A 10,043-nucleotide genomic window follows, 5' to 3' on the forward strand; every position below is an offset into this window, starting at 1 on the left:
CCTGACGGCTGGCTTCAGAGCACACCCCAAGCCGGCTCTTCTAAAACCCAGGGTCACTGTCCCCCTCAGCGTGCTCAGCACCACCTTGAACTCCACGGCGCTGTGCAACTGGAGCAGCAGGATAGGGAGCTTTGCAGCCTGAGCTGCCCTTCTTCCTCTCTGTCCGTGCACAGAAGGCAGCAGGGAAGAGAAGGGCAGCAGGGTTCCGCGTGTCCCCGGGCTCAGGTTTTGGGCTGCTTCAGCTCCATGGAGACGCGGGTAACGTGGAAAAGCCAAAGTCTTTATTAAGCAAAAGCCAAGGGAAGGGGTGAGCTGGGAGGTAAAAAACAGGGATGGGCAGGGCCTGAGGGCTGCAGGGAGGGAGATGGCACCAGGGAGAGGGATGGCAGGAGCTACTGGAGCTTTCCACAGGCTCAGCTGTCAGCAGCTAGAGCTGTGCCTGGAGCTCCAGCTGGTTCCTTCTGCCGTGCAGCTGGTTCCATCTCCAAGGGGAACTGAAAATGGCTGAAGGAGGCCGCTCCATCCGATCCAGCTGACAAAGGAAGTGGCGAAGATGTGCTTTGGAATGTCAGCTGGATCCCTATGCTGGTGCAGGATGGGCTCTCCCCTGAGGGCGTGAAGAGCTGAAAGAGAGAGGAGCAGAGTCACGGCCAGAGGCCAGATTGAGGGAATGCAAGGAAAGCCTCCTGCCAGGGCCATCCCAGCCGGCTGTTGCTATGGCCAGGAGGGAGCGGCAGACACGGGCTTGGGCCGGAAGGTGCTGGCCACGGATCCCCCACGTGCCCCTGAAAGCTCTCCGGGCTCTGCCCCCGCTGCCCCTGGTCCGCACAGGGAGCAGAGCCCTGGGCAGCCCGGGCACGGACTGTAGCTGCGGGGCCGGCATGTGCAGCTGCCCCCGGCGGTCCCCGCTGGCCCGCGGCTGCCCTCACTCACCCTCAGTGAGGACCTGGAGCTCCTCCTTCTGCCCCGTCATGAGCGCTCCGGCCACCCCTGGCAACACAGAGGCACAGGTGGCAGCCCCAGGCGGCAAAGCTGCCCGACACGGGCGCTGCCAGCCCCGGGGCCGCACGCCCTCCTCCCCGGGCAGGGCTCAGGCCGGGCCCCTGCCGCACGCTGCCGCCCCGGGGAGGGCTCGGCTCCGGCTGCCGGGGCAGCAGCCGGGCCGGGAGGCGGGGAGGGACGCCGGGCTCGTGGCTCACCCATGATGCTGACAGCCGTCTCTGGCAGGGACCTCTGCGGGCTCTGCAGGCGCGGCAGGGCGCAGCGCAGGTGCTCGGCCGCTGGGCTCTGCTCCTGAAACAGCTGCGGGGAGCGCTGGGAGGAAAGGCCTGGCGCGGGCTCTGCCCCTCGGCCGGGCGCTGCCCGAGCCCGGCAGGGGCCGAGCCGCCCCGCACGGCCCAGGGCAGGGAGTGGTGTGCGGGGCGCAGGCTGGCGGCCCCGGGTGCGGCGCTGGGCAGGGACACAGCTGCCAGCCCCCCACGCCGAGTACCGGGGCCAGGGGGCTTCTCCAGCCTGCGGCTGGCGCTGCTGGGCTGTCCTTACCAGGCTCTGGGCGAACTTCATCCGCAGCTCCTCCAGGTCCGTCCTCCTCAGTCAGCGTGCCACACAAAGCAGGGCTTCGCCAGAGGCCTGGAGAGCAGCAGAGAGCCGCAGGTGGCACCAGAGCCCAGGGCACAGGACCCGTGTCCCTGTGCCAATGCCAGGGGGAGGCTGGAGCCCGCCAGGCGCCAGGGCAGGAGGGGGCCGAGCCCTCTCCCATGGATACAGCAGCATCCCACAAAACCTCACCTTGGCCACGTGCCAAGCGCAGGAATAGAGGGAGCAGGCTCTGGCTCAGGATTCTCACTTGCTGTGCATTTGTATGTACAGAACATCAAGGCAGACCACAAGCAGAGCTGCCCAAAGCTCAGAGTGCCATCACGGTATTGAAGAGGAGGAACAAAGATGAGATGAGAAGAATTCAAGAGGCGATTCATCTCCATCAGCACAGGAGCGATCAACAAAACCAGAAATAGTGGCAGCCACTCCACTCATGAGGCATCCTCTCTCTTGTTCTCTACAGAACCTTTACAAACAGATGCCGGCAGAGCTGCAGGAAACTGAGGCTAGGAACAAGGCAAGGAAGAAGAGGCCAGAAGAAATTCTTGAAATCATCATAAAGAAATTTAAACTCCTCCTTCAGGAGAAAATGACTCTAGATGCGAAAGTGAGTGAAATAGCAATAGCCTCTGCAGTCACCAAACTGGTGCTTTCTGCCATTCTTGCCTTTCCTCTGCCCAGCAGGGGAGGGGTGGGGTGATGCCTCTTAAATGCCACCCTGCTGAGGCCTCTATCACAGCTGCTCTGAAGGACACTTCCTGGTCTGCTGAATCTCAGCTCTTGACTTGGACAGTGGGATTAGTCCTTTTTACATCTTGCTCAGAAGTCATCCAAAAAAAGTCCTGGTGACTTCTTCCAGGTCCCCTTGTTTCTTGGGGTTTTTGCAGGTGTACATGATCACTCAGATAGATTTGAATACAAGCCACAGGCTATCTGTATCCCTTGTGAATCTGCTCCTGTCCTGTTCTTTCCCTTTCCTCACAGTGGATGACTCCTGGCTGACAGGGAGAAGCTGTAGTCTCTGACTGCTTTGTTCTCTTTGACTTGAGGTGCATGTGTTGACATCCTACCTGGAAGCCTTTGAAGAGTTCCAGCAAATGACAGGAGACCAAGAGACCCAAGACTGGAGTGAGGCCCAGGAACCAAACCAACCAGAGATGCTGCAGGATAAGCACATCCCCAGGATGGTGCAGGAAAAGACAAATCAAGACCGGGAGGTAAAAACATTAGAACGAGGAGCTGCAATGTGCCTGCAGCCTAAGAGGGGGAAAGGAGTCCTTGGGAGGATGTAGAGCGGTCATTGCTGCAGTCATCCTTCAGAACATGAAACTGGCCATGAACTCGAGTTAAACCAACCTTTGGTTTTGACCATTTGGTTTCACAAGCGGACAGCCAAACCAATCTAGTTGAAGAGCTCTGCATGTGGCTGACAGCAGCTTTCCTAAGGGCTTGCATTTGAAATGGGATCTCAGGGCAATCTCTGCCGGCCACTTTCCTGACACAAACTCATTTCTTGTCTCAGATCTGCAGTGGCCTTCTCACTGAAGCAGCTGCTTCAGCAGCAGCAGCAGCAGCAGCATCCCAAGGAGCCTTTGCTCTCCAGCTGGAGAAGTGGAGCTGGGGCACTTGGTTCACCTCCTGTGCTGACCCAGCTGCCGCTCAGCAACAGCGGATCGAGGATGACTCCCTGCAGCAATGGAGTACGTCTGCTGTCTTTCTTGTCTGAGCGACAGTGTATTGTGTGCACGTGTCAGCATAGCTGTACCAAAGGGTCCTCCTCAGTTTGGTGTCACAAGGACATTTAGGACTGCCCACGGGAAGTGCTGGCAGTGCTTTGAGGCAGCGAGAGAGCGCCTGGCTGTTCCTGCTGCCTCTGAGGGCAGCTTAGACTGGGCTTCCCTCTGGGCTGAAGGCAGAAGCAGGGATTGTTCCTGCATCAGCAGAAGGCTGTGACTGCTTGAGTGACTAGCCATGGGCAGAAGCCCACCTCACATCAGTCTCTCAGAAAACACATCAAGTCCTTTGTGATTCTGCAGCACAAGGCATTTAATCTGCTTCTTGTCCATAACAGCTGCCAGTGCTGTGCTCTCAGATAAGACCTGGTGGGGCTGAGAGCAGAGCCCAGTGGATTCTGGGTCTACCATCACCTGTTGGGACAAGAAGGCCATTGATCTGCACCTCGCTGTGTCTGATCTCAAAGCCCATCCTGTTGTGTCCTGAATGGGGGCAACAGCTTGTACAGGGCTCAGGCTGCCTGTGGCTTCTTCCCACTGCTTGTCAGTGCTCCTGCTTGGGCTTTGCCAGCCTTGTTGTGGTAGCTGCCCTGTCCCTGAGGGCTGGTGGGACTGCAGAGGCTGGAGCCTTCCTTAGCTGGGAGAGTCCTGCTGCTGCCCAGCACTGCAGCACGGAGCTGCCTGGGGCAGCAGCCCCTCGTCTGGGCCGGCTTCTGCATCGCACGGCCTGGCCTCAGGAGAGGGTCAGCATCTCCTCTGGCAGCTGTCTGTGTCACGCTGGCGCCTCAGGAGCACTGCTGTCCTCTCTGCCCGTGCCCGCCGTGCCGAGTTGGGAAGATGGGGATGTGTGCAGTGCCCAGAGGGGGAGTGCAATGGGAGCGACTGATCCGCGCTGTCAGGGTGAAGAGAAGCAGTGTGGTTCTTCACAGGGGCACAGGCCAGGGTGATTTTGAGCTCAGCCTGCTCATAAAGGGTGAGGGTGCTGATGTTGAAAGTCCCATCGGGATTGGTTATAGCATGAGCTGCTCTGGTTTACAAACACAGAGGCATTCTTCTGGTAAACTGCTGCAAGGTGGAAAAGATGAGAACACTTGCAATATTCCTCCTGTTGTGAAATTGGCATCTATTCAGAGGAATTGATTCTAGATGTCAAGGTGCATTTAATCTTAGCAAGTAGGAAATCTTTTGTTGAACCTCACAGTGCTTTTTCTCAAGCAAACAAAGGCACTATTAGTTCAAAGTCTCCTTAATGTTTGTAGATGACAAACTTTCTTGCCTTGGTATCTGTTTTCTTCTGGTCTCTGTCTCCTCTGAATCTGTCTCCCTGTGCTTCCCTGTGTGTCCACTGTCAAGAGGTCTCTCTCTTCAAAGGATGCTAGAAAATCAGTGTCTGTGCCAGCCACTTGTGCTGCAGAACATCTGCTTTCTTGTTGTTGTTCCTGTTCCTGTTCTTGTTAGCCATCTGTCCAAAAAGGGAGGGCTCAGAGCCCCAGGCAGTGGGACTACATTTTGTATCCCCTAGAAAGCAGGATCTCTGCTTTCAAGTGAGCATTTTGCATTTTGTTTCCCCCAGGGAGAATGGTGAAGATGGAAAATCCCATGATGAAATACACTAATCTGGAATATATTGGCAGGGGGTGAGTCCAAGCAATGTTGATTTTACAAAACTATGCACCAGGTTTTTTGCTGGTGGAATAGCTATCGTGTGAATTCAGACAAGCTACCAACGTGTTCAGACACTAGGCTTAGATTGTCAGTGCTGATCAGAATTTGTAAATGTGGTCAGAAGGCATTGTCAAAGACGTCTCCATGTTTCCAGCATCCTGCAGGCCTTAGGCATTTACAGCTGAGATCTCCTGTGTGGGTTGGCTTTCACTGCAAGATCTAAATGACTTCTCCTTTCTTTGCTGCTGTTTTGTTTCTAGGACTTTTGGAGATGTTTGTAAAGCACTCGACACTGCCACAGGAGGAGAGGTAAATGTCAACAGCTGCCGCAGACTCTGCTGCACTCGAGGGCTTTCCCCTCTGCTGTGAGCTGGGGCTGGAGCTTTGGATAGAGCTGTGCTGAAAAGGCACAAGAAGCACAGACTGGTGCCAGCCTGCAAAATACATTTGGGGCTTTGTCCTTCTCAGCTGCCAGAAGGAAGGCACGGAGGCCAGCGGTTCCTTTCAGAGAAGGACGCGCTCACTCGCCCTCCATGGCTAAAACAAAGGTGGTGCCTTAGAGCACCTCACTGCCCTTTGGGGCTACAGCTTCAGAGTCCTGAATTCTCATTTCTGGCTGCCAGCAAATACATCTGAAAGTTCCTGGTAGTTCCTTAGCCACCTGCAGTGCTGCACTTGGGAGCTGCACGTAGGGAGAGATCTGCAAGGCGTCCCTAAAAACCTAAGCTCTGCCCATAGCCCAGGATGTATCCACAGAGTATCAAGGCCTGGATTACTTCTTCTGAATCCCATCCAAAGTAGCAGAGAGTGTGGTCAGAGCTTTGTGGGTGATGGTTGAGACATAATTGTTACCAAATGGTCAAGGCAAAACATCAGTGGCCCCACATGTCCTGTAACTGGCCCCCAAGGCAGCAGAGACGTGGGCTGTTGGAATGTCTGTTCCCATTAACAAGTCTAATCACAAGGCAGTTTGGTGCAGTTTGGCTGAGTCATCCAAAATCACTTACTCCATGTGAGAAGTTGTTCTCATAAAACCAATTTTTACTGTTACTGATTTTCAACATCATTTTAGGTGGCCATAAAAAAAATAAATCTTCAAGAACTGATCAGAAGGAAAGTAACCTTTGAGGAACTCATGGTCATGAAAATTAATAAGCACCTAAACATTGTGAATTGTTTAAAGAGGTGAGTGGTTGTTGTTTTATCCCTGCAACATTTGTTTACAGACTACTTTTGTTTACAGTTAAAAACCCACTTTGGTCACTGGCAGAAAATAGAGCTGTTAAATATTGTTTAATTATTATTGCTCTACTTATCTCCAGTGGATGGAAAGAGAGTGCATTTTGTCTGCATTAATCTACCCTGGCAAACACAGTTTGAAAATTTTTCAAAACATGGGTCAGCCCTACTTTACCAATTCAATACCCTGTATGTTCACTGCCTCCACATTCTTTTGAGGCTTAATTTTTTCAAATTTTTTTCAGCACCTTTTAAGTTCTGATAAACCATCTATAGAGGATTTCCCTTGGATTGTTGTCCCTTTTCCATTGCTGTGCATGCCAGGAAGACTAGGTGTTTATTTCCAGAAATAGCATGTGTGACAGGTTTTTTATCTGAGCTTTTACTAAACTGCACTTTTTGCTTGCTGGCCATCTAAGCCATCTCCTTTTTCACAGCTGTGCCTTTCTTCTTGAGACTGAACAGATTGCAAACAATGCAGAGCTGAGAGGGAATGTCTATTCCTTTTATTCTGTCCACATCACAAAGGCACCTGGAAACAACCATTGTTGTTTCCAAACAGCAACGCTGCCATGCATGTTTATCTCCATGCCCTTGTTTCCTTCTTTCAGCTACCTTCTGGGTGATGAACTCTGGCTGGTTATGGAGTACATGGATGGAGGTGCCCTGAGCGATGTCATCAGTGAGACTCACATGTCTGAAAGAGAGATTGCAGCCGTCAGTCGGGAGGTCAGCAATCCCATCTGTGCTGCCGAGGGCTTGGGCAGGATTGTCTGGGAAACAGGGGCTTGGAACGGGAGTGATTTCATGCATAATGCTTTGTTTGTGTGTTGCTGCTATGCAATGGGCAAGCAAAAGCATCTCAAGTGAAATGCCTGCCAGTGCCCCTACACTCACTGTACTGTGTTCCTGTACTCTTATCTCCTGCTGTTGTATGCTCGCTCTGTCTCATATTTGTATTTGCTGTTCCCCACCTTGCCTCTCTAAACCTTTACCTCAAGCCTGTCTGCACTGCATTTCTTGCCTGTAAAAGCAAAGGTGCTGGGGGCAGGATTTGAAACTAATGGCTAAGAAAAAGAGACTAATTTCTCACAGTCCTCAACTGAAAAGTATAGTAGTCACACAAATTAGTGTTTGCTGCAGGAAGGTGACTGATGTGATACTTCCAAGTCTGTGCTGAGGCCAGCAATAAAACCTTTGTCATGTAGCCTCCCACCCAAAAGTGATCCACTTCACACTGCAGGGGCTTTTTATTTCTTGGCAAACCCTTGTCTGGAGAGAGCACATCCCCTGCAGCAGCAGTCATCCTGGCTGGTTTGCAGGGGACAGTCTACAACAGCAGGTGCTGTTGCTCTTTCAAAGGCTGACATGCCTTTCTTTAGAAAGGTCCTGCTCTGCAAGTGTTGCAACAAGCTCTTCCTCTCAGTGGCACTGTCTTCTGCCATTACTCCCCATTCCCCTGGGGAAAGGGAATCTTTTAGAGCGGTTTCCTTTCTTTTGTAATGAAATCACATCACTTAGTTTTGCTCTCCTGTTTCTGTTTTCTCTCTCAGTGCCTGCAAGGACTGGATTTTCTTCACTCCAACCACATGATCCACCGAGGTCTGAAGAGCTGCAACATCCTTCTCGGAACCAACGGCTCTGTCAAGCTGGGTCAGTGTATTCTTGGTCAGGTGCAGCATTCCAGGGATGTGGGTGTGGGGCTGCTTGGAGTGACTGCCAGCTCCCCAGAAATGGTGCTGGTGACAGTGCAGGGACCCCTCTGTGAGCTGGTGACATGGTTGCAATGTGCACAGAGGTATGACAAGGAACCACAAGCAGTCAACAGTGGCATTGGCTTGTGTGTGTCCTTTCAAGAGGGAGGGAGCTACAAGTCTAAAGCTTCAGATAAAAAATCCACTGCTGGAGGTAGTGTAAAAAAATGATGAGGTTTTTTTGAAATGGACAATTCCTTATTTCCTTGTGTTATAAATGAAAAATGAAAAATGGCCAATTTTGATAAAAAAATTAAAAATAAAATTTATTTCGCGACCGTAATACATTCCCGACAGCCACCAATCAATCGGACAGCGTACCACCCCCGGGAGGTGAGCCGGATGGACGTGAGATTGGTCTCGCTAGCACCAAATTCTCCTCGTCCACACTGGCTGCTCCAAGGTAGCAGTTCTTATACGATTTATTTTGCCCGCGGCAGAGTCTCTTTGTCTCCTTCTAAGTTCTGCATATTCAAGTTGGTTTCATTCTTCGGTTCGGGCTGCACAAAACCTTCATCTGGGAATAGAATAATATGTTTCCTTGATTCCTGGAATCTGGCATTCAGATGGAAGGTGTTGATGGCTTTGGTCATCTCAGATAGGTACCTCGTCCGGGCCATCATCGCTTGGGCGTCACTGGGTGCATGCTTCTGTGAATGCCCATCTCCTGTGCAGCCCAGGTTGTATTTCGCATGTAAATGTGGTGACGCCACTCTGCCCATCTACCGTGGTTTCGCCATCCTGGGGAAGATGTGTACCGGCCGTTTATTTTACACATATATATTTCATACATTTTTTATTTCCACAAATTACTAACCATATTTCTAACACTTGGCTAAAGCCCTGAGGAAATAGAGCAGGGACAGATTTCCAGCAGATGACACAGTGCATTCTTAGACTGAGAGTGGGGAATTTTTTTGCTTAGTTTCCTAAATGGAGCTGGCTTTGATGGTTTTTTGTTTTCTCCACAGCTGACTTTGGCCTCTTTGCTCAGCTCACTCCTGAGCAGAGTAGACAGAGCTCCGTGGCCAGCACTTCTGTGTGGATGGCGCCTGAAGTGGTGACAGGTCAACCATATGGCCCCAAAGTGGACATATGGTCTTTTGGAATCGTGGGCATTGAAATGGTGGAAGGAGAAGCTCCTTACTGGAAAGAAACTTCTGGCATGGTAAGGAGCAAATACTGACTGATCCCTCTGTCTTTCTCACCTGTCCCGTGTTCTGTGTGCCACTGGACAAAATCCCGTTGCCATCTGCTGGCACCACTTCCACCAAGATCCCCTTGTAAAAATGTCCCTGCAGCACATCAGCATCTGCTGTAGCTTTGGTTGCATCAGAAGGGAAGTGGCAGTTCAGAAACCTAAGCAGTTCAGACACCTAACCAGTTCAGAAACCTGCCATTTAGGCCTCCAGGCATGCCTGATATTTCTCATTTGCTTTTTGAACAGAGTTGGAACTCTGTCTCTGAAGGAAAAAAATTTTTCAGTGGAATGGTTGGATGTATGATAAATATCCTTCAAAATGGAGGTTCAATCATCCTAGTATCAATTGTATGGAAAAAGATAAAAAGAAAAAACTGGAAATGGAAAAGGAAGAGAAAATGGATAAGGAAAAAAGAAAAAGAAAAAGAAAAAGAAAAAGAAAAAGAAAAAGAAAAAGAAAAAGAAAAAGAAAAAGAAAAAGAAAAAGAAAAAGAAAAAGAAAAAGAAAAAGAAAAAGAAAAAGAAAAAGAAAAAGGAAGAGAAGAGAAAAAGAAAGAGAAAAAGAAAAAGAGAAAGAGAAAAAGAAAGAGAAAAAAAGAAAGAGAAAAAGAAAAAGAAAGAGAAAGAGAAAGAGAAAGAGAAAGAGAAAAAGAAAAAGAAAAAGAAAAAGAGAAAAAGAGAAAGAGAAAAAAGAGAAAAAGAGAAAGTGAAAGAGAAAAAGAAAAAGAAAGAAAGGAGAAAGAGAAAGAGAGAGAAAGAGAAAGAGAAAAAAAGAAAAAGAAAAGGAAAGAGAAAGATAAAAACAAAATAAAAAAAAAAGAGAAACTGAAGGAGAAAAACAAAGAGAAAATG

General features: G+C 50.3%; 1 long non-coding RNA gene across 1 annotated transcript; it reads left to right on the forward strand.

Moving 5' to 3' along the window:
- Positions 1–2,109: 2,109 nt before the first annotated feature.
- On the forward strand, positions 2,110–5,313 carry LOC135292427 (uncharacterized). The gene is made up of 4 exons (XR_010354774.1): positions 2,110–2,206; positions 2,649–3,299; positions 4,906–4,969; positions 5,258–5,313. It is a non-coding gene; the product is annotated as an uncharacterized LOC135292427 (long non-coding RNA).
- Positions 5,314–10,043: the final 4,730 nt, after the last annotated feature.

This window comes from Passer domesticus, unplaced genomic scaffold, assembly GCF_036417665.1.
Source record: "Passer domesticus isolate bPasDom1 unplaced genomic scaffold, bPasDom1.hap1 HAP1_SCAFFOLD_352, whole genome shotgun sequence".
NCBI lineage: Eukaryota > Metazoa > Chordata > Aves > Passeriformes > Passeridae > Passer > Passer domesticus.